The sequence below is a fragment of the Danio aesculapii genome, chromosome 21, assembly GCF_903798145.1.
Source record: "Danio aesculapii chromosome 21, fDanAes4.1, whole genome shotgun sequence".
Lineage (NCBI taxonomy): Eukaryota > Metazoa > Chordata > Actinopteri > Cypriniformes > Danionidae > Danio > Danio aesculapii.
Window position 1 is genome coordinate 26,038,178 of NC_079455.1, and position 25,660 is coordinate 26,063,837.

Genomic DNA, 25,660 nt, shown 5'->3' on the forward strand with positions numbered 1-25,660 from the left:
GAGTTTATCTGGTGAATGTTTATATTAAAAATGTTTTCTGAGAAGGGTTCGTTTTGTGGAATAATATGAATCTGTCGATCATCTTTTTTGGAAATGTGCCTATGTTAAGATTTTTTGGAAAGAATTCTGTGTGAACCTTACTCTTTTCTATAATACCCAGCTGACTGTATTCTATATGACCAATATGATCACTGTGATCATGCTTTGACATAGATTTAAAATGTTCTATTGTAATTTGTATTACTCCTGGAATTATTATCATTCATTTTCTTTTCGGCTTAGTCCCTTTATTAATCCGGGGTCGGCACAGTGGAATGAACCGCCAACTTATCCAGCACAATTTTACACAGCGGATGCCCTTTCAGGCACAACCCATCTCTGGAAAACATCCACACACACCCATTCACACACATACACTACGGACAATTTAGCCTACCCAATTCACCTGTACTGCATGTCTTTGGACAGTGGGGGAAACCGGAGCACCCGGAGGAAACCCACGTGAACGCAGGGAGAACATGCAAACTCCACACAGAAACGCCAACTGACCCAGCCGAGGCTCGAACCTGTGACCTTCTTGCTGTGAGGCGACAGCACTACCTACTGCGCCACTGGAATTATTATTTGTTTTTCATTATTTGTTTCTTTCATTATCTGTTTCTTTCTTTTCTGTATATATTCGTGCTTTTGTTTAATGTTCCAATTAAAAAAAAAGTTCAGTTTTAATTATCTCGCTCGATCTCAAAATACAAATTGTTTAACTGACAAATGAGCAAAATGGCGGTGTTTAAACATGTTAAAAAGTTGATAAATGTTAAACGACTTAAAAAATACCTTTGTGACTTTTTCATAGTCTGGTTGGGTTGGGTTATCCTATTATGAAGCTACTTATATCCACTTTTGCTTCTAATTAACTGATTAAAACGTGTTTACATTTCTTGTTACCCATGGTGTCAAATAACACATTACAAATACTCAAGCTACTGTAATTGAGCAGTTTTTCTCAGAAATTGTAATTCACTGAGTAGTTTTAAAAATGTGTACTTTTACTTTTCCTTGAGTACATTTTAGTGCTGTGTCTGTACAAGTATACTTTTTCAATGCAGGAAAACGAGACCAATTCAATATGGTTGCCTTTTCCTTTTCCAACCGAAGCATAAATGTGGCTTTTTGTAATAATAATGAATTATGAACCATATATTTCACGCCACAATAATATTCTGTCACAAGGCAATGAAGTCTCTATACATGATTTAATGGGGGATGTGCCTTTTTATTTCATCATTTATTTGACTTTGCAAGTATTTGGCTCTGAAAATGATGGATTGATCCCTCAAAACTATGTTACGCATGAGTTTAGATTGAACTCTCAAATATTCTAGTACAGTCAAAGATGAATAATTCAAAATGTGCTAAATAAGTGTCAAACAGAATCAGATTTAAGATGATGCTTGGAAATTGTCACATTCAATAATCCATAAATACATGATATATACATATATACATATATATAATACAGATTTGAACTGACAGAAAACTGTTTAAGCTGGCTTTTCAAATTCATTTCTCGACACTGTGCTAGATTCATTATTCAAGAAATCAAACCAACAATTTAGTATGAATAGAAAAATGTTTATGATACTGAATGTAATGGTCACGTCTCAGGGATTATTTTAAATAGAGTTTGAGCATATTATGTGGGTCAACACTGAACTTGCCTCAAGGAAAAACACTTTCAGCAGCACATTTTTTAACATTTATTTTGATAACCTTGAGATATATTTAAACCCCACTGACACAGTTTAGAATAACATTAATTTTATGTTCCCTTGTTACATCAATTAGAGAGTGTTTACAGCAGAGCCAGTTAGAAGTCTCAAGCTGAGTCTGAAAACCCTCCCTTGCTCACTAATCCTGCTATAAGGCACTGTGTCAGAAAAAAAGTAAATGAAAGAAAAAGTCAATTCAAATGCTGATGTAAATGCAAAAGGCAAACAGTAAAATGACGAGTTTTGCCACAAACATTATACCAACCCATCTGTAATATGTGATATATAAAGTTTGATAATACAACACTGTCCTGAAATCTATTCATGTTTCCAATGCTTAAACAATAATGTTCAGCCCAGCTAATTGGAAATACATGAGAAGCATTAAATGCATTGCTCCGGGTACATTTCGTTGTACATTTCAGATGACAAATCCACTAAAGAGCACTGTGTATATTTTTGTGAATCTGAAATATGTTATATATCTTAATGTATATCTTAATGTATGATCATACAGATCACCTAGTGAACCACTTACCTAAAACCAAACTAATAGTGTTTTCAAAAGCATACGTAAATGAAAATGCACTGTGGCCAGGGGTGGATTTAACCAATAAGCAAGGTAAGCGGACTGCTTAGGGTCCCAGGGGCCCCCCAAAAATATCTAGAAGTATAAATTATACTTATAAACTATATATTCTACCATATTTTGTATGGTGAGAGTTACAAATACAATTTGAACGTAATTAAATATTCTTTCATTTACATTCATTCATTCATTCATTCTCTTTTCGGCTTAGTCCTTTTATTAATCTGGGGTCGCCACAGCAGAATGAACCGCCAACATATCCAGCGTATGTTTTTTCCCAGTTAGTGAAGCATGTAAAGAACATTTTCTTCTTCTACAATGAAAAATTTCTCCATTCAATCAAGCATCAATGCCTGTAAGGAACTTTAATTTTAAAGAGCGTGATTCACTACTGTAAGGTTTTATGTTATTAATCAATAAGCCTACAGCTCTACCTGCATGATTAATTCATGCTGCAGTGCATGCTGGGAGCTCAAATCAGCCCTATTCTATAAAGCATCTTGTTTAGGCTGCTAGTTCTCTTTGACTAATTGGGGAAAGCTGTTAAAATCATTTACATGTATAATTAATCTATTATGCTTCCAAATACGGTATTGATATTTTTTGCATTCAGTGTTTTACAATGCAAATTCAAAATTAAGATGTTGAATGAATCATCTTCCCCCAGACGTGCTTCTGCATTTTAATTGTTTGAAAGCTTTGTTAACATATCCAGATGTACAGACATAAAGCTTCAATTCAACACAGCGAAGTGACATGACAGTAACTTTGCAGAGTCATTCTGAATTCATTGTCTGACTTCCAGCAGTGTCGGGGCTATTAAAATCAACCTTATTCTCACTCAGAAGGCCTGGATTTGCTTATAATTTATTGTCAGCTCTTGAAAGAAATCTGATTGAGCTTCAGATGAAAGTTGACATGACATGCCGCTGCCTAATGAAGTGATGAAAGTGATGCTGAGGACAGAAGAGATTACTGCAGTCGCTTTACTGATGAAAGTCTTACTTGAGTTGATAAATTCAGTACTTCAGCTCGGCACACTGTTCATTCACTGTAAAAGAAAATAGCCATGACCACAACTGTAAAAAAAAAACTGTAAAAATGCTACAGTAAAAATCTTTAACCTGATTAACAGTAAGTTTTCTTAATGAATTACTGTCACTGGTTCAAATCTACATTTACAAAATATTCATTTGTTAAATTTACACATTCCCCTATTTAAAATCCAAATTCCAATTTAGAATCAATAGAACTATTGGTTAAGTATTAGACCATAATTAAATCCTTTTATCCTTTTTTTGTGTGTGTGTGTGAATTAATCCTAGGTTTTTCACTCAACCTTAACAAAACCAACGTTGTACTAATCTTTGGACTGCCTAGATACATTTTTAATATATATATATATATATATATATATATATATATATATATATATATATATATATATATATATATATATATATATATATATATATATATATATATATATATAATAGTTTTAATAACTCATTTCTAATAACTAATTTATTTTATCTTTGTCATGATGACAGTAAATAACATTTTACTAAATAATATTTTTCAAGACACTTCTATACAGCTTAAAGTGACATTTAAAGGCTTAACTAGGTTAATTAGGTTAACTAGGCAGGTTAGGGTAATTAGACAAGTTATTGTATAATGATGGCTTATTCGGTAGACTATCAAAAAAAGCTAATAATTTTGATCTTAAAATGTTTTGAAAAATATAAAAACTGCTTTTATTCTAGCTGAAATAAAACAAATAAGACTTTCTCCAGAAAAAAATATTATCAGACATACTGTGAAAATTTCTATATTAAACATAATTTGGAAAATAATTAAAAAAGAAAAAGAATTCAAAGGGGGGCAAATAATTCTGACTTCAATTGTATATGTATGTATGCATGTATGTATGTGTGTGTTTATTTAGCGTGTACTTCACGATGTATAAACCATTATTAACAAATACAATTTTTGCTTTAAGCAATGTATTGGTAAATGTAGAAATTAACATTTCCTAAAAAAATTTACATGTTATGTTCATTGTCATTTCATGTTAACTAATGCTATATTAACCCTTTCTATAAAGTTTTATCATCTAAACTAGTTTCATTAAATGACACTAGGCTTTGAGCAATTGATTGCATACACATTACACTATGATATTAGCAGGGGCGGACTTAGTGATTTTGGGGCTTTAAGCAATTCCAGGTAGGGGCCCTAATGTAAATTATGTACAGCAGAGGAGTCCAAACTCGGTCCTGGAGGGCTGTTGTCCTGCAGATTTTAGCTCCAACTTGTCTCCTGCACTGATGTTTCTAGAAAGCCTAGTAAAAGCTTGATTAGCCAGCCCAGGTGTGTCTGATTGGGGCTCTCTAAAAATCTCCAGTAACACCTAAAACATTTGCTAGTCCCTTTATTTGAAAATTTGCCGCTAAGGGTGTCTGAAAAGTCATTAAATTAGCAACACTGGCTGGCAGAGGTGTCTTTGATTGAAGCACTGCGCTCACATCACACGCATGTGCAGTACGGATGGAACGTTCCATTATTCATGGGGGCCCCCGATTTTGAAAAGAACTAATAACATTAAAATCTTAAGTTATAGACAGATTTTACAACATATGGTAGTAAATGTATAAAAGAGCTACAGTTCAAGTGAAAATTATTAGCCCCCCTGTTTATTTTTTTCCCCAATTTCTGTTTAAATAAGACTTTTTCCAAAAGAAAAAATATTAGCAGACATACTGTGAAAATCTCCTTGCTCTGTTAAACATCATTTAGAACTATTTATAAAAGAAAAAAAATCAAAGGGGGGCTGTTTATTCTGACTTCAACTGTATATGATTAATATAGGCTACTTGGCATTGGATGGGGGCCCCTAAATCCACGGGGCCATGAGCGGCTGCTTAACTTGCTGATTGGTTAAGTCTGCCCCTGGATATTAGCTGTTTTCAAAGCTATTTAAAATGAACTGAAACAACAATTGTTGTGGTTTTTTGGGGACAACTTAATTGTTTTTTGCTCAATCCACTTTAATTTGTCAAAATTAATAATTTAACTAAAATCCATCATGTTGTCCCAACACTAATCGATTGTGTAGAACCCAGAATTTTGGTAGACCAAGCAGTGAAAAAACAAACAAAAAAAAAAAAAACATTAAAAGGAGTTCTTCTCCACAATAAAGAATGACATTTTTGAAGAAATCCTCATAGATTCCCAAAATACTGCATTGTGATCTCCGGTTTATGAAGTCTGACATTTAAATCTATAGGGGTGTTTGTTTTCTCTGAAGCCAAGGGGGAAAAAATAAAGACCATTTAAAGTAATGTGTGGTGAGACTATCTCCAAAATATTGTGAAATCAGTGGTCAAACAAGTGTCAGATGCATTAATGATGGATATTAATGTTTCAAATAACTGGAGGTGCAGGGCTTAGAATTTACCAATACATCCCTAAATAAACATAAAACTAGTTAGAAATAAAATGATTCTTCCTGGCATGTTCAAATATGTGCTGGCTCTGTTATATTAAAATGACATTGAATTTCTTAAAATAACCAGGGAATTTTAGTTCCAAAAGTGCAGTCTATTAGAGATCTACCAATGTAACAACATCAAGAAGCCATTTTAAAATCAATTAAAACCTGTTATGTAATAAAATCAAAGTGTGGTGAGGTTTCTGTTAAATTTTCATATTGAAACCTTATTTCCTTTCATAAATGTATTTTATGCTAGATAGATACAACAAAAAGAGTGACAGACTAAAGAATATAAATATCTATTCTGAAATAAAATCATGGTACCCATTGTACCCATTATGTAAGGTTATATGTTATGTTGGAGTCATTTTGTCGGTTTTAGGCTTTGATTTTTACACTTAGATTGCCCTGTTTCGTTCCTTTGCTCACTGCAAGCCAACTAAATTAAAATGTATTTTGATGGCTGTCAGAACAGTTTTACAATAAATACAATTAACAGTAAAGGTGATGTGTTTTCTGTTCACAGGGGTTTAGTGTGAAAAAACTATACTCACTTTAAAATTCTAAAAGGGATTTAATTACATTTTCTACCAATAGCAATTTTGCTGACTGTCAAACTAAAATTGTATATTATAATATTAAAATTTAGACAAATATATTTTACATTTTATTTACTGATTTTTATAGATTTTATTTATTTTATGATCTGTCCAGATTATTATATACTTTTATTTTGTATTATTTAAAGTAAATAAACAATTGTTTGTTTGATTGCTGTTTTATTTTATTTTATTTTCATTCATTTTCTTTTCGGCTTAGTGCCTATATTAATCCGGGGTCGCCACAGCGGAATGAACCGCCAACTTATCCAGCATATGTTTTACGCAGCGGATGCCCTTCCGGGAAACATCCATACACACTCACTCATATACATACACTACGGACAATTTAGCCTTCCCAATTTACCTGTACCGCATGTTTTTGAACTGTGGGGGAAACCGGAGCACCCGGAGGAAACCCACGCGAACGTAGTGAGAACATGCAAACTCCACACAGAAACGCCAACTGACCTAGCCAAGGCTCGAATCAGTGACCTTTTTGCTGTGAGGCGACAGCACTACCTACTGCGCCACTGCGTCACCTTTATTTTATTTTATTCTATTTTATTTTATTTTATTTTATTTTATTTTATTTTATTTTATTTTATTTTATTTTATTTTATTTTATTTTATTTTATTTTATTTTATTTTATTTTATTTTTATCATGGCTGTGCACACATATGAAAATTTAAATATTCAAGTACATTTGCAGGGAAAAGTTTAACTTCCCAGAGTCCCTGATATGATTAATTCTGCATATAATATAAAGATTTCACAGTGACCCAATTCTGTAGCCTACCATGTGAAGAATATAAAAAATACAAAATATAGTTTAAAAAATAACTAGCTATCAAATACAGGCTTATTAACAATGTAAAGAAATGTAACAAGATATTAATTTACCCTTGTGAGACACTGATCTGCTCAGCTGTCTAACTACAGTTCACTGCACTTAGGAGCTATACAGTTTGACTGACAGCTTGAGCAGATCAAAAAATATTCAAACACAATCTCTTTCCAGTACCTTTCAGTGCTTAAATGTATTTGTAAAAGTTGACCAATAGCATTGATCTATTTTTAAAAAATGGCACGTAGTTACCGTGGGTTAACATAACCTATGATAACTACAAATTAACTGGTTTTGAAAATCTAATCATAGTTTAGCATGGTCTATCATAGTTTAGCATGCTCTACTCCCTTTTTACCATCTACTGTAGGCCTGTGAACAGATCCAACACCTTTATCAAATTTGCAGATGACACCACAGTGATTGGCCTAATCAGCAATAATGATGAGACTGCCTACAGGGAGGAGATACAGCATCTGGCCACTTGGTGCACCGACAATAATCTGCTCCTTAACACCAACAAGACCAAGGAGCTCATTGTGGACTTCAGGAAGGGACGAACAGGCTCACATGATCCCATCCACATCAATGGGATGGCCGTTGAGCTTGTCTCATCCTTCAAGTTCCTGGGGGCCCACATCTCAAAGGACCTTTCCTGGACCACCAACACCTTCAGCCTGGTCAAGACGGCTCACCCACACCTATTTTTCTTAAGGCAACTTAAGAAGAATCAGCTTTCATCAGCTGTCTTGGTGAACTTTTGCCGCTGCACAATAGAAAGCATCCTGACCAAATGCATCACAGTCTGGTATGGAAGCTGCTCTGTTGCTGAGCGTAAGGCACTGCAGTGGGTGGTGAAAACTGCATCACAGGGACTACACTGCCAGCTATTGAAGACATCCAGAAGAAACACTGTCTGCGCAGAGCACGCAGTAGTCTTAAGGACTCCTCTTACCCTGCTCACAGACTGTTTTCTCTCCTGCCTTCTGGCAGATGCTTCAGGCACCCCGGACAAAATCCAGCAGACTGAGGAACAGCTTTTTCCCCAGAGCTGTCTTCCTTTTGAACTCTGCCCCTCCCAGACTCTTTTGCCCCCTAATACACCCCCCACTCTCCTCTAACTTATACTCCTCACAATCACTGCGCTATTTGCACATTTAAAATTTGCACCTATTCATTGCACTGATTCACTTATTTGAACTGTACATACCCACTGCACATGGACATTTGTGATTATGTACACACTCACTGTGCATATACATTTGTAATTATATTTATCTAGCTGCACACTCACTTCTGATTATTAATAGCTACCTGTACATATATTCATTTACTGTAAATCTCTGTTCATAGTTAATACAACCTGTATATAATGTTCATAGTACATCCATCTGTAAATATCACCATAGTTTTTCTATAACTGCACTTTATAACTTATACCTGTATCCTGCACTTGCTGCTATTGCACTGCTGGTTAGACCGAAACTGCATTCCATTGCCTTGTACTTGTACATGTGCAATGACAATAAAGTTGAATCTAATCTAATCTAAAATTGTAGTAAAACTGTGGTTATACAAATGGAAGTAAATGCAGCAAAAAAAAAAAAAAAAAACATAGTTAGTAAACTTTTACTATAAAAAAACATGGCTAATTTTTGAAAGCATCAGCACAGCTTGAGCCTTAAACCTCTGTACGTACCTGCTAGGACACTTAAAAAATGAATCAAGTTTATCCTTAACTGCTTGTAACATTTTGATTTTATTTCATTTATCAATGAGATTTAATCAGTTAAAAGAAATGGATAGAGACGGATATAAACAGGTCGGAGCCAGCTCCAAGTGGATGGGCCTTCAAGCTCCAAGTGGGCTGTACAAACCTGGAGCTTTTATTTATTTAATGTCTTATACATAACATAGGCTCCAAAATAGTGTTTTATGAATGTCTACAACACCCCAACCCTAAATCCAGTAACCTGTGGTGTTTTAATAATGTCCACTCAACCTACATTACCTAAACCCAGCATACTTGTGGTGCAAGTCCCTCCGACTCGAAGAGTCACCCAACCTACTTGCGGTGTAATCCCTCCCATTTGGAGGTCTCCAGACTGCAGCAATACCTATTTGAATGGATGTGCATAAGTGTATAGCTTTGGTTTACTATAAATTGGTTTACTTTAAATTCAGGGGCAAAATTGACGCCACTTCATACTCCACACAAAAGAACAATTAATAAGAAGCATTGAAAATACATTCAATCTATTGATATTACAACATAAATCTAGTTCTTATTTATTTATTTATTTATTTATGTTTAACGAACAAACATCAATCATATAAAGATTATTAGTTCAAGTATGTTAAGAGTATGTAATCCAAATGGATGGAAATTTGATATGCAATCAGAATACAGAAGTCTTATTTGTTAGGCCTAAATATTCTTTTGAGTGACCAAAAACTCTCTTCACCTCATTTCCACTTTCTCTACTCTTATTTTCTAAAACTTTCTTCATTATAACAACTTAATAAAAGCATATTCAAAAGAATCATCAAATGAAACACTAAAAAGTTCAGTAAAAACATCAGAACAGTGAATTTGCCCACCTCTGATCACCATGTAACGACTAATTAACTGTAACAATAAGAGAAGAGTTCTTGGAGAATATTAAACAGCCTTGAATATTCATGAGCACTGGACAGCTTAAACCATCACGAATGTCAAACTCATTTGAACATTTGCTTTTCATTTAGCTCAAAGTCATGTGCAAATGACTAGGACAGAAGCTCTGTGCATGTTTAGGAGATTTATTTACTTATAATATTAATATGATGCTCAAAAGAACTTATGTGCATAACTATTCTCATTCTTTATAGTCAACACACAAGTATGCATGCAATTCTCCCATATTTTCTATAGTGTTTTGAGCATTGCTCTTTGAAAGCAGCTTTAGATGATGTATTTTTTCATGTGCAATTGAACTGAATTAATCATAATTTCATTTTTTATTAATTTAATTTTAAATAATTATATTAAAACTCTATTATTTTATATTCATTTTTATTTGTATTAATTTATTTTATACCCATAACCATAGCCTTTCAGATACAGATTAAACTATAATGGGAGCTCTTCATTGCAATCCATATATTTGTTAATATATTATAATGTTCAAATATACTGCATGTGCATTTAAAATTAATTGAGTTCATTTGCAAAACCAGATAAATCTGGGGTTTTCGTAAATCACATTTCGGAAATAGCATGATTTATGAAAATGAATGCAAATGGTGTTATATTGACAAAAACAAATAAATCAGTTTGACATTAATATATTTTTTTATCTAATTAATATTACAGAAATATACAGTATATTTATATTTAGTTACCCACACAGATGCATATATATTATATGTTTACTCTCGCTCTTTGTTGTTGTCGTTTTTTAACATCACCTGCATATTATCCCACTGTTCAGCTACAGGTATGTGCCAAAAAATTTGAATATCGAGGAACAGTTTTTCAATAACTTATATTAGTTCACTACACACAAAGTGAAATATTTCAAGCATTCATTTGTTTCAATTTTATTGATTATGGATTAAAGATGAAAAAAACTCAAATCCAGTATTTCACAAAATTAAAATATCATGACAGAGTTCAACATTGTAGGCTCCCTGTGTCTCAATCTAGTCTGGTAAGGCCTTGAAATTGTCTCAGTCTGGCTTAGTAGGTTTCAGAATCCTGGGGAAGACTGTTGACTTGACGATTGTGCAGAAGACCATCATTGGAACCCTCAAAATGGATGAAAAGTCTCAAAAGGCAATTACAAAAGAAACTGGATGCTCACAGAGTTCAGTATCTATTAATAGCGCATTAGGATGAAAGGAACATGTGGCTGGAAAAGGTACACAAGTATGACCGCAGCCTTGAGAGGATTGTTAAGCAAGGGTGACTGAGGCTGGTGTCAAAGCATCAAGAACCACCACATACAAACGTCTGCATGACATGGGTTATAGCTGTAGAATTCTATGCATTAAGCCACTCTTGAACTAAAAACAACGTTAGAAGTGTGTGTGCTGAGCTAAAAAGAGAGAAAAAGTGCTGGTCTGTTGCACAGTGGTCCCAAGTCTTCCTTTCAGATGAAAGCAAATTTTGTATTTCATTTGGAAATCAAGATCCCAGAGTCTGGAGGAGGAGCGGAGAAACACAAAAGTCAAGCTGCTTAATGTCCAGTGTGAAGTTTCCAGATTCAGTGATGGTTTGGGGAGCCATGTCATATGCTGGTGGGGGTCCGTTGTCTTTTATCAAGTCCACAGTCAACGCAGTCAACACAGTTCAAGCTTCCTGCTGCAGACAAGCTTTATGGAGATGATTATTTTATTTTCCAGCAGGATTTGGGACCTACACACATGCCAAAGCTACAAGTACCTGGTTTAAGGGTCATGGTATCCCTGTTCGTAACTGGCCAGCAATCTCACCTGATCATGACCCCATTGAAAATCTACGGGCAATTGTCAAGAGGAAGATGAGGGAGCAGAGACCCTGAAATGCAGACGAGCTGAAGGCCGATATCAAAGCAACTTGGGCGACCATAACAACTCATCTGTGTCAAAGGCTGATCGCCTCCATGCCACACTGCCTTGATGCTGTAATTAGCGCAAAAGAAGGCTCAACAAAGTACTGAGGACCAGTGGTGTAGTTCTAAAAAAAAAGGTGGTATACTATTACACCCAAACTAAATTTTAAGTGAAAGTACACAAAGAAACGACGAAAGTCAATGTTTCTTCGATTCATTAGTTATATTATATATATATATATATATATATATATATATATATATATATATATATATATATATATATATATATATATATATATATATATATATATATATATATATATATATATATATATATAAGCTAGCCTTGGCAATTGGCTGTATGTATACAGTATGGAGCTTATATAATCATTTTAATACTGAAAAAAGAGTCAATCAAGATAGTTACAACAATTTAGTTAACTTTTATTTAAGTTAACTCAATAGGGCCTGTGCATACATGGAAAGACAGCTTTTTAACTTACTTACTTTACTGGCTTATTACTTAACATTTAATAGGTTCCTTTGAACATCAATCAGCCATTATTTTTAATTGTCACATTCGTGCATGCTTGTTTTAAACCAAACTATTAGGGGTCTGTCTTCTGTTGTCGCTATTATATACTAGTTACCCTTTTAAATTGCATATTGTTACGCAATTTATTAGTCTTTGCCTCATAAAAAATTATTTTAGTGTTATAGATATATATAGTGTCGTTCCCTGTAGCGGTAGGCACGATTAAGACAATTGTGAAATACTGTTGTACAGAGGCGATTTTAGGATTTTCATTTTAAAGCGGATTAGGAACAGACCATTTTGGGGTAAACAAAGAAAAATGTATATACATTTATACACACATATACATGTTTAAGTAAGAATTTAAAATAATACACAAAAAATTAGGGAAGTATAATCAGAAGTGAGTATACCGAGGGTACAGTGTATGCAATTATTGATCCTCAGAAGTGGTAATACCCAAACAGCTCGTGGAAAAAAGTTAGCATACTGAGTATACGTGGGTATAGCAAGGACTACACCACTGCTGAGGACATAATACAGAACATTAACACACTTTTCAGAGGACCAACATGTTTAATTTCCTTTTTATATTGGTCACATTAAATATTCTAATTTTGTGAAATAATGGATTTATAATCATTCAAATTGAAACAAATAAAGACTTGAAATATTCCACTTTGTGTGTAGTGAACTAATATAACACACATTTAACTTTTTGAAACAAATTATTCAAATCAATGGACTTTTCGTTGATATTCTAATTTTTGGGCACATACCTGTAGTTACGAAATGTTAGGAAGTGGCTCATTGTCTCAATATGTAACAGTACAGTAAAGACAGAAGTGTCACATCAAATATTAACTGCATTGAGTGAATGATTTCATCAAAGCCTATATTTCATATTATGTGACATTTCCTCTTAAGCCTCTTATGAAGTTGAGGTGCACGAAAAGGTTTTTCATAAATGTAAGATGTCTTCTGAGACTTTTATATCATTTGAAGGAGCTGTGTTTGTGCATTTTTGGAAAAAGTATAAATGAGAAAAGCTGATGGCGTTTATATAATAGAGCTGATACAGAATCTGTGTTTGTCAAGTAAATTCTGCTGCTGCTGCGAGGAGAATGTTGTATTATGCAGCATATTTGCTGCTACAGCTCTCCAAGATACATGTGGGCAAGTTTTTGGTGAGATAAAACTATTAAAATGCCTCGGGCCTCAAAATTTCTATTGAGCAAATTAAACGGATCGATACAAATGTCCCGATAGCTTATCTGGCAGGGTTTACAGCTCGTGAAAGCCCTCTCAGGTCCACTGCTGTGACTGCTTTACTGCTTCCGCATCAGTTCAAGACTAAATTTATAAATGTCAGCGGAATTACAGGACTGGCAGATGCCCATCAGATGATTGCAGATTTCTCATTTACTGCCTTTGTGGAGACATGCCGATGCAGGCCTCTAAAACTGCTGAAAAACCCCAGAAATGTTGGTATTAAATTAAAGGACACCTATGATGAAAATCAACTTCTGTACGCTGTTTGGACTGAACTATGTGTAAGTATAGTGTGTCCACAGTCAAACTGGAGTAATATAAACACAAGTCTCTTTTTTTTTTTATTTCCTGACGTTAATCCAAATCCCACTGATTTTGAGGCCCACTGCAGTCTGACAAAGGAGTCTGGTTTTCCCCCACCACCGAATTGATTGACAGGCGCATATTAACTCTTATAAACATGTCCACTGAACAGGATTTGCAAAGAAACTGGAATTAAAAGATCTGTTTCAACTCTCTGTGATCAGCTGCAGCTCAAGAATGAGTTTTAGATGTTTAATATGCTTTTAAAACAGTGAATGTTTGTAATAAAGACAGTGAAATCAATATCTAATTCATAACCACTAGAATCACCACCACCGCATAGTGTCATTATGCACAATATGGAGCAACAATATATACAAAAGCAAAAGCAGTGCAAAGTTAAACATTTGTGTGTGTGTGGGGGGGGGGGGGGGTGCTGCAAATGTTGTAACTGTATTTGTGTGTGACTCATCATTTCAGAAAGGCTTGAATAATCTTAACCACAAATACATCAAATAAACTTACTTGGTATTTTTGACTAATGAGCTGGATTTCTCTGTCACTGACTGCTGTCTATCTGTAACGCAGGAAAAGCAGACGCACATGGGAACGGTGGGTGGGAAGAACCAGCTCATTTGCTTTTAAAGACACAGGCTGCAAGAACAGCTACACTATGTTCAGAGCCCAAATTGGGCTTATTCTGCATTGTATAATAAATAATCTGATGGGTATTTTGAGCTGTAAAGTTTCAGACACATTCTGGAGACACCAAAGACTTATCTTACATCTTTTAAAAGGGATCAAATAAAAGCCCTTTAACATTGAGTTACCAAGGCAGTTTTAAATTCATAGAATAAAACCTATACAAGTATTGTACCCTGACTTTTCCCAAATGTGTGTGTATTTCATTCTAACATATTTTTTTTATTAAAATAACTAAAAGTATTTATACGTTTAAACTTGGCCATAACTAATAAATTTCAGCAATCACTACTTTGACTATGAATCTGTTGTCTTTAGCAACTTTCTGCAAAATAAAAACATAATTTTCTGACAGCAAAAACATAGTAGCACCAATATTTTAGTACTGTAGGGAAAAAAATAATTGTTCTTAATTTGTTTACCAAACGCATCTTCAGTGGTTTAAATCCTAGGCTACATAATTATAGGTTATACTACAAAAATGATGACATTTTTAGGGTAATGACTTTATAAAATATGATGACAAGATTCAAAGCTTAATTCTACAATCTCAATAGAAGTTTGCAGTGTATATGACGTGTCGAAAATTCAATTCGGTTCAGTCTTATGGTCCATTCCACCAAATGGGTGACATTGGTTGCCCAGGATTTTGTATACAAACATGCATGAAAATAACCTCTAAAATCTCTACATTTTATTATGAAACAAATTGTCCTGCATGTTAATCTAACTGAAAATTAAAAAAATAATAATAATAAATCCCTGAAATTATTAAAATGATTATAAAAACATGTAAAACATAAAAAAATTAAATAAAATTCCAACATGAAATATAATGACTGTAGATTTACTTTAACAACAATCTTTGTCTCAACATTAATCATCTATCTTCAGGATGTTAAATTCCAGTCTGTTTACATAACACCGCTTTTGAAAAACACACAAATCTGTAATATATTATTATAGTATAGTAATTGCTAAGCACAGTATAATTCTTATTTTATATAATTTTTTATTGTTATTTTTTATCATTAATCACACAGCTACATATTTTTTAAGTACATGAAATTTAGTAACCCAGATAATTATGTTTACAGAATTATTCAGGTTGCCCTTTAAATGCCACTTGATCACTTGAAATTATTGTCACATTTCTGCAACATATATATTTTATTTCTCACCAATAATTACCTCCATGCACTTGTGTGTTTAATATTCAGCTCACATTACCTCTGTCTCAACAAACACATTTATACTTTAGTGATTGATGTCACATACTGTTCTTTGTGTTTCCATCTGGGTGTTGATGGGGGTCACACAAAAGACACATCAAATTAAACAATCATTTAAAAGCAACAGGGAAAATGCAGTGCAGTACTAAATGAAAACTGATCATTTCGGGCATTTCCTGGAACTGGGTTTAATTCTGATGAGCGCTCTCAGAGAAGAACAAATATTAGTAAACGCTTATCTAAAATTAAAGTTTCGTCATCTCAATCCCTTTCAGTCTGAAGGCGATTCTAGTAATGTTGTTTCTCTCTGTTGTTATTTGCCATGCTATTTACAACATCTCTAACACTTTAACATTTAACCTTTAAACTCATATCTATTGTCATTCTATGAGTGCTTTTTTTATTAGATTATAGTATTTTTTTATTAATGAAGAGTGCTTATTCATAGTTTACTATAGTACATTTTTTAAAAAGCCATTTATTTGATAAGTATTTTAAAGGTAATTATAATAGTTATTAATTTAATATTTGCAGTTTGATACTAGAACTTATTCATGAAATACTAGCACTTATTCATTAGATGCTAGCAGTTACTATAAATAAAAAATATGTACCAGGTAGAACTAGTATACATATAAATATAGAAAAATATTTAATATTGGACTTGGTCTAACCTACTAAAAAATATTGTAGCCCATTTATTTAGAACATTAATGTAGGATAAATCTGATGACTTCCATATCAAAAGAAATTGGGTATTAGAGTTAAACACTATAATAGAGGATGAGATGTGGGGAAAGATTTGCACCCAGCTGTCAAGGTAAAGTCTAATATGGAAAGAGTTTGACTGGAAGATTAAGATGAGGTTCTTCAGAGTTCTATTAGTGGTCACCAAATTTGAAGTTTTTTATTATCACAATGCTGGCGAGAGTGTGGAGAGGTGGGGGATTATGTTAATATATCTTGGGAATTTTCTTAAATACAAATTTATTGGCAGGAGGTTAAAAGGGGGATTGGTAAAGTTTTAGGATATGACATACCAATGCACCCAGTATTTTTTGCTTGACGGTTCCCCCCTGATTAGTTCTGTAAGTCTCACCTATTTGTATGTATGTTGTTAATAAGAGCTAGGAAGCTAATTACAGTGAACTCAATGAAGACCTGCTGACCTACTTTGATAGAATGGACACAGAGACTGAATCAGATATATATATAAATGTATATATATATATATATATATATATATATATATATATATATATATATATATATATATATATATATATATATATATATATATATATATATATATATATATATATATAAATGACCGCAGATTTGCAGTTGAAATCAGGTATTTTCCAACAGACTTGGTCAGTAATCAAAACATATTTACTTGATCTTTGAATTGTTGTTAGTGGCTTTGTGAACTTAGACTTTGAGTTTTATTTATTTATTTATCTCCTTGTTTTAAATGTATTTTTTAAAGATATCATTATTATTTTTTATTATTATATTTTTTATTTGTTTATTTTTTGTGAATGTAAACATTTTAAGTAAATGTTATGTTTACTTTGTTTATAAAAAAACATAGTTCAAACCGAGAATCAGAATGGGGAAGAAAGGTGATTTAGGTGACTTTGAACGTGACATGGTTGTTGGTGCCAGATGGGCTGGTCTGAGTATTTCAGAAACTGCTGATCTACTGGAATTTTCACACACAACCATCTCTAGGGTTTACAGAGAATGGTCTGAAAAAGAGAAAATATCCAGTGAGCGGCAGATCTGTGGGTGCAAATGCCTTGTTGATGGCAGAGGTCAGAGGAGAATGGCCAGATAGACAGATAGAACGGCAACAGTAACTCAAATAACTTTTTAGGACAACCGAGGCATGCTGAAGAGCATCTCTGAACGCACAACACATTAAACCTTGAGGCAGATGGGCTACAGCAGCAAAAGACCACACCGGGTGCCACTCCTGTCAGCTAAGAACAGGAAACTGAGGCTATAACTCACACAGGCTCACCAAATTGGACAATAGAAGATTGGAAAAACGTTGCCTGGTCTGATGAGTCTCGATTACTGCTGCGACATTTGGATGGTAGAGTCAGAATTTGGCATCAACAACATGAAGGCATTGATCCATTCTGCCTTGGTAGTGGTGGTGTATTGGTGTGGGGGATATTTTCTTGCCACACTTTGGGCCCATTAGTACCAATTGAGCATCGTGTAAACGCCACAGCCAACCTGAGTATTGTTGCTAACCACTTCTATTCATTTATGACCACAGTGTACCCATCTTCTCATGGCTACTTCCAGCAGGATAACGAGCCATGTCATAAAGCATGAATCATCTCAAACTGGTTTCTTAAACATGACAATGAGTTCACTGTACTCATATGGCCTTCACAGTCACCAGACTCAATCCATTAGAGCACCTTTGGGATGTGCTCTAATGGATTGTGCTCTAACATGAGATTTGTATCATGGCTGTGTAGCCGACACATCTACAGCAACTGCATGATGCTATCATGTCAATATGGACAAAAATCTCTAAGGAATATTTCCAGTACCTTGTTGAATCTATGCCATGAAGGATTAAAACAGTTCTAAAGGCAAAAATGGGTCCAACCTGTTACTAGTAACTAGTAAGGTAATAAAGTGGTTGGTGAGTGTATTTCATGCAGATATGAACTGATATGATCTGAAATGATGAATTACGATTTGTTGGAGAGCGTTCTCTGTGGCTCATGCGGGTCTGTCGTGCGACAACATGCCTCCGGAGAGCAGCATTTCTTCATACCCCAAGTCTCTCCCGAAGCAGACATGGTAATGACAGTGACCCAGTCAGTGAAATTCTAGCTAGAGTAATTTTTTTTTTTTTTTTGCAATTTACTGTATTCTACATGAAATAAAGAACAGTCTGTGAAAATAATAAAAATATATGTATTTAATATTAACTGAGTGAAACCATGTCAACAACTGAAATCCCAGCGAAATGAATGGCTACAATCAAACTTTATCTCAAAATAGATTTGGCCTGGTTTTCACACACTGGGTCACAAATTCTGTAAATACAATGAAAGAGAATCACATTCTAATGCAATATTATGATTTGTTTGTTAAGGTTAAGTCAGGCCAATAAGCTTTCATTTATTACATGAAACATTACATTTAATGCATTAATAAACAACATAATGCCCATGTAAAGAAAATAAACTAGTAAATTGCAACTTTCCATATTTAAAATTAGAAATAGGCTATTGAAAACTTTGCTAGCTAATGTTTGTAGCTAGTTTATGTAGGCCTGTGTGCTGTTTCCATGTTTGGATCGGTGTTACTGCAAATAATGACAAATATTTTAGCCAAGATCTGTTATCAATTCCACCCTTTAAAATTAGGTTAATTAGTATTTTCTCCTCTACTCAACGTTACACTAGCTGAGTTAACATAGGTGTACCACACTATTAAACATAACATCAGCTATATCAATGCAGCAGAGTTGTAAAAAGAGAAAGACTGACTACCTCTGTTTACACAGATTTCAATATTTTAAGTTGTGATTTACCACCACTGACAGGCCCGGATTAAGAATTCAGAGGCCCCTGGGGACAATGTCTTGTAGGCCCCCTACCTAGCCGCACCCCTATAGTTGAATTAAAAAATAAGATTAATATAATATTGTTAAATTAAATTAATCTATAATGTATTGCCCCGCATTTTTACAATAAATAATATACAGTACATATATTTCTAGTTTACAAAGATTTAAATTATTTGAAAGCATACTTTGAAAAAATACAAATACAACTAGTGAAAATTAAATAGATTTTAACATAGTTTAAGTTCACAGAATCACTACTAAAAATTTATATTTAAGGGTATTTTTTAATGTATAACTTCTACAAACTTATGAGGCACATGGTTTGGATAGAACACCTCTCCAATCCAGTTCTATGAATCCTCCATAATACACATACTTATTAAAGATTCCTACTTGTCTTCCTTGTGATAAAGAGTAGGCAAAATCTGATATGTAGTGGGAGAAAAATGACGAACGTGTTCATCAGACGCTGGATTCGAACCGGGTTCACGATCGATCGCGTCAAAAGATGTTGCCATGCACCTTACGAGATACACCACTCACACTGCTGTCTGATGCGCTGTTTAGCTATTTTGTCTCTGTCAGTCAAACGGTGATGGGCGTGAATTACTTAACTAGTTTATTCCAACGAGGTGCGCTATTTGCACAGCTTAAATAGACACTCCAAAATTGGCATCCTTTATTTTTTTGTGTAAAAGTGGTAACCCTGGATAAACTTTCAAAAATTATATGATCAAATAGTCATGACAGCATACGTTTTAGCTCATTGTAACTTAGTTAATCATGTTCTAACTTAATTTGATAAGTTACACAAGCTGTTTTAAGTCAGTTTAATTTAATATAAGTTCAATGGACTCATAAGGTTAATTTGATTCAGCTTAAAAATTTAAGGCAACCAGGGTTTTTTTACAGTGTAGTGTGTAATGAACAATTTTAAGTGTAATTAAATGTACTGAGATCTAAGAAAAACTAAGATCTACTGTCTAATGAATGAGTTTATTTAATCAAATTTAAAGTACAAATAAATAAGAGCCAGTGTCTAATGAATAAGTATAGTACTATCTAAATAAGAACTATAGTAGCAAATAAATTAGTATTTCAGAGAAAACATACTGGTATATAGAAAATAAGTACTAGGATCATGAACACAGAGATGAGAAATGGCTTTTAGTATAATAAAAACATGGCTCATTTACATAAGCGCATCAGAAACAAGTTGATTCACAGATAAAGTCAAAGAAACAGAGTTTACTTGCATGGGTTATTGGTTTTGTGTGTACTGTAAACCTGCTCTTCTCTGTGGAGTGAACAGGGCAGCTCAGATATTTACATCCAGCATCTTCACCCCTGCTGAACCTTCAGGAGATTACATCACAGATTCTGGAAGATTCGGAGAGAAAGAAAATATATGTGCAGGAGACTGGAATAACGAAAAGAGACAAATTCCTGACTCTGAGACACACAATGTAACACCCACGCATGTCTATAATGGAGGAAAGAGAGAAGCTGAATTGACAGATCTTCCTTTTTGCTTTTCCTCCATCAAGTTAATATGTGCACCTATAGAGCTCAGATCAAAGCAGGTGTGAGGATGATGGAGAGGATGTTCAGATGCTGCTCACACTTTTTATTTTCTGCTTTACAATGATATATGTTACGATAGCGGTATTATTGGGTCGGTGAGTGCTGCTTAATGGCCACACCACATGGCTTTTTCTATTTGCTCCATTTTTCCATCTTTGGACAAAGTATCTCTGAGTAAGTTTACAGTGTTTCTAGTTTTCTCTCTCTTCTTCATTGTCACACACAGTATATGGTATGGCATTGCAGGCCAGTAGCTAGCCTGGTGAAAAGGGTGGTTCTTTTTTCTCATAAAGTGGACCTTTTGCTGTTATTCGCCTCGTTTTCTATTTATTGTGAGATTTAATTCTGCATTTTAGTGACATTTCAAGCACTATTTTTAGCTGGATTAGCATATCAGCTGGTCATCCTAATCACACTTATTTTTAAAAACAAACTTATTACATCATATATCATTAAAAAATTGCAATCTGTTAAAGTTTATATTAAAAACTGTATTCTCTTGTCATTTATTGAGCTAGTAACAAACTGGCCAGCATATTCAACTTTCCCAGTCAGAATTTGGCCTTTTAAATAATAATAAAAACTGTAAACAAAATAATAATGTAGATCTTCATGATTTTTCTAGCCTCTCTTGGAAAAAGTACATTTGAAAATTTATGTATACCAACAATAGCCAACATAGGCTCATTCTGAAAAACGTAGCCCTATATACATTTCTGGAGATCGCAAATTATGTAGCCAGAAGTACGTATGGTTTCGTTTTTTAAATGAACACTATGGGGCGGTATGATGCTGTTCCTTTTTGCGCTTACCAGCTGCTCATTTCTCTCCGTATGGACGGCTTTCTGGCTGTGACCAGTTTGTCCTGTTAGCTCGTCATGTACGTCTGTGGACTTGAGACGCAGAGAGGAGATGACCACAAAGATAGGGTTCGAGTCCAATGAAGAACGGTTCTAGAAAGCAGATAAGACAAAAAGAGAAGCCAAAAAATGAAAATAAAAAAAAAACAATTAAATAACAGGGTGAGAATGTGGTAAATCTGAAAACGTGGTAAAAATTAGACAAGGGCTTTTCTTTTTCTAGATTGCTTTTGAAAATTGTTGGTTGGGTTTAGGGAAGTAGATGGGTGGGTCAATCAGTACAATTGCTTGGGTTTAGGGAAGGAGGATGGTGGGTCAGTCAATCGTTCAGTCAGTCAGTCAGTCATTCAGTCAGTCAAACAGTCCGTCAACAGTGGCCTCTGGTGGATTTACATGAGAACATCAGGCACGAATGAATATTTAATATCGGCCCCTTTTGGTGCTTCACATCTTTTTATTGGTCATTTTAGTTTCAAAAATAAGGTCCAAGAATAAAAAAATTGTAAAATGTTTTCTCCATTTAAAAACAATACAGTAGCGAAAGAGAACTTCTCTTATGTCAGATTGTATGCTTTCTTGCACAGCTGGATGTTGGAAAGTGGAAAGTAATTTTTAGCATTGGCCAAAACTGATTAACTGAAGTCACACCAAAGGGACAGAAAACAGGATTCCGCTTGGTCTTAAAGACTTTTTCCATGGGTTATTTTCACTATTTATGATGGCATATCAGTCAAAATAGGACAAATGAGCACATGTATGGGACAAATTCTGGACCTTTCTCAGCAAGCAGTGGATCTTCTGGACCACCCAAAGACCTCCTGGCTACATTGGTAGTTTATGAGGACTCTAGACTCTAAACTACCACAGAGAAAAAGTATAATGTTTACTTTTTACAATTTAACTCAAACCTTTTAAAAGTAATTTATTTTACTCTAATTCTATTTCATTCAAATTTTTACTGTTTACAAGTTTCAGAATTTAACCAGTAATATTTATGGAGGTCAACTGTATGCATGTATTCCAGTTGTAATTGGTACATATTTTGATATAATAGTTATAATTAAGTAGGTACTAATACTTTTATTGACATATAATGAATTAACTATTTAATGACCTAATGTATTTTATACAGCAAAAACCATTTATAATATGGCCCTAACCCAGCCCTAACCCTAAACCTAACTCTCACAGGAAACCTGTGGCATATTTGAATGTCAAAAGAGCATGTTAAGTATGTTTTGAGTTACAAGGACATAAGACATGTCCTCATGAACCTCCATGTAGTCCTACCTAGGTCATACATGTAATTATACAAAAGTCTGTCCTTGTAAACCACCAAACCCACCAGTACACACTGACACTTCTGTGAATTGTGGGGACATTCCATAGGTTTCCACTGTTTTCATGCTGTTCAAACTGTATTTCTATTGCTCTACCACAACCTGACGCCAAACCCAAACAGAAAACTAGATGCAGTTCTGTATGATTTATAAACCTTTGAAAAATGGGAACATCAGCATGTCCTCATAACTCACCATCTACTTGTAATACCTGTATTATATACCCACACTGTAAAAAATGCTGGGTTCCACACAATCTATTTGTGTTGAGGCAACATTAAAGGCTTAAATTAACTTATGAATGTAAGTGGATTGAACATAAAACAATTGTCACAGTAAATACACAAGAATTGTGTTGTTTCAGCTCATTTTAAATAAGTGATTTGAACAAAAAGCCAGTGTCATTCCTTTCTAAGGACTTTTTTATTGACAAATGTATCTTTATGTAGAGCCTACAAGTGACCCTGTCTTTGTTGGTTTAACAATTCATTCAATTTTTAAATTAGTGATTTATCTGAAAACAAAATAAGTTACCACTGTCACTGTCGGAGTGATTCATTAAATCACTCATTCAAATATTTCTTTAAAAAACAATTAACAAAGTGTCTGTACACAGTGTTTTGTGACCCTCAAAGTGCTGGTAGCCAGTGACAACCACCAAAAATGACCTTTAATGATCTACTGAAGGAACAACTTCATCTGAATAGCCGGAGGATGATTACATTGATTGTTGATTTCTGGCTGAGATATTCCATTATCGAGTGAATTATTGAATCATTCATTTAATGATTTGTTCAAATCGCTGATTCACTCATGAAGAAGGTAAGCACAGTGTCTCAGTGGTTAGCACTGTCGCCTCACAGCAAGAAGGTCGCTGGTTCGAGTCCCGGATGGGTCAGTTGTCATTTCTGTATAGAGTTTGCATGTTCTCCCCATGTTAGCAATGGTTTCCTCCCTTTGCTCCGGTTTCCCCCACAAGTCCAAAGACATACCCTATATGTGAATTGAATAAACTAAATTGGCCCTAGTGTATGTGTGTGAATGAGTGTGTATGGATGTTTCCCAGTGTAGGGCATCCGCTGTGTAAAACATATGCTGGATAGTTGCCGGTTCATTCCGCTGTGGTGACCCCTGAGGAATAAGGGGCCCATCACACAGAACGCACTTTTTCAATACCCAGCTGATTCAGTCATTGCCTAGTGACATAAAAAGCACACCGTGCTTCTTTTTTTCTTGTCAACAAAAAAGGCAATGTAGTGAGTCTCAGTGTTCAGTGTGATCGCCCACTAAAGGGACTAAGCCAAAGGTAAATGAATGAATGAATAATTCAAGAAGAAAACAAGTTACCACTGTTTTCATGAGTGCAAAATTAAAGCATTCAAAAGTGAGTACATTTTTTAACTGATTTGTTCAACTTGGTGATTTATTCACAAATTACCTGTCCTTCATTTAATGGAGGACACAACCTGTCGATCCTTCATTGCCTCGAACATCCCAAAACTCATTATGCTCTCTTTTTAAATCCAGATTACAGTTTTAGAACTATTAATTAGGTTTCAATTAGATTAGGCTAACTAAACACATGTTAAAAACAAAAAGACTATGGAATTTCTTACAAATTTTGTTTTATGTTCATGTAAGGACCAACGAGAATATCTTGATACAGTTTGGGAACTTTGTTTTACAAGTTTTAAAAATCGCTTTTTAAAAAAAAAAAAACAGACAGTACAAACTTTACTGCTGCTTATTGACGACAGCTGTCACTGTTGCTAGGTGACAAGTTCAGTCCTCTGTACGCTGGACCGCCTCATTTCACAATGCTCGGTTCGTCCTGTGAATTTCTCTGAAATGAGACACAAACATATTTTTTTTTTTTTGTTGAAATGTCAGAGCCAGATATTTAATCAAATGTGACAGGTATGTTATCCAATGATTATGTACTAGTATTAAATGTTTCCACTGAAACATTGAAATTGAGTCTCCGCGAAATTGAAATGTTTCGACTGGCTGTATTTTCAATGCAAGCAGTTTGAAGGGTCATGGAAAAGCAGCTAGTGATTTCAATTATAGGGTATATTGATATTATACGCTTTTATATTGCAGGTAATTGTTCATTTCCTTGAACTGCTGGAGGATTGCGGTTTCCTCAAAGTCACAGTTGGTTCGCTAATGCTAATTTAAACTCCAGCAGTCACTCCGACACTACAGATCTGTGCCTCAAGCTAAACCACCATGTGATCGGATGTATTTCAGCCCACACACACACACACACCCAGAACAACTGACCTTTAACCTTACGGGGGTGAATAAATATGCACATCTAGCTACAGGCCAACAGCGACGCATAGGA

The 25,660-nt window shown here is 34.4% G+C and overlaps 1 long non-coding RNA gene across 1 annotated transcript; it reads right to left on the minus strand.

Annotated features, from left to right (window-relative positions):
• Nucleotides 1-20,746: 20,746 nt before the first annotated feature.
• LOC130214208 (uncharacterized) lies at nucleotides 20,747-25,149 on the minus strand. The gene is made up of 3 exons (XR_008835610.1): nucleotides 25,044-25,149; nucleotides 21,923-22,063; nucleotides 20,747-20,906 (listed from the first exon to the last, which is right to left on the minus strand). It is a non-coding gene; the product is annotated as an uncharacterized LOC130214208 (long non-coding RNA).
• Nucleotides 25,150-25,660: the final 511 nt, after the last annotated feature.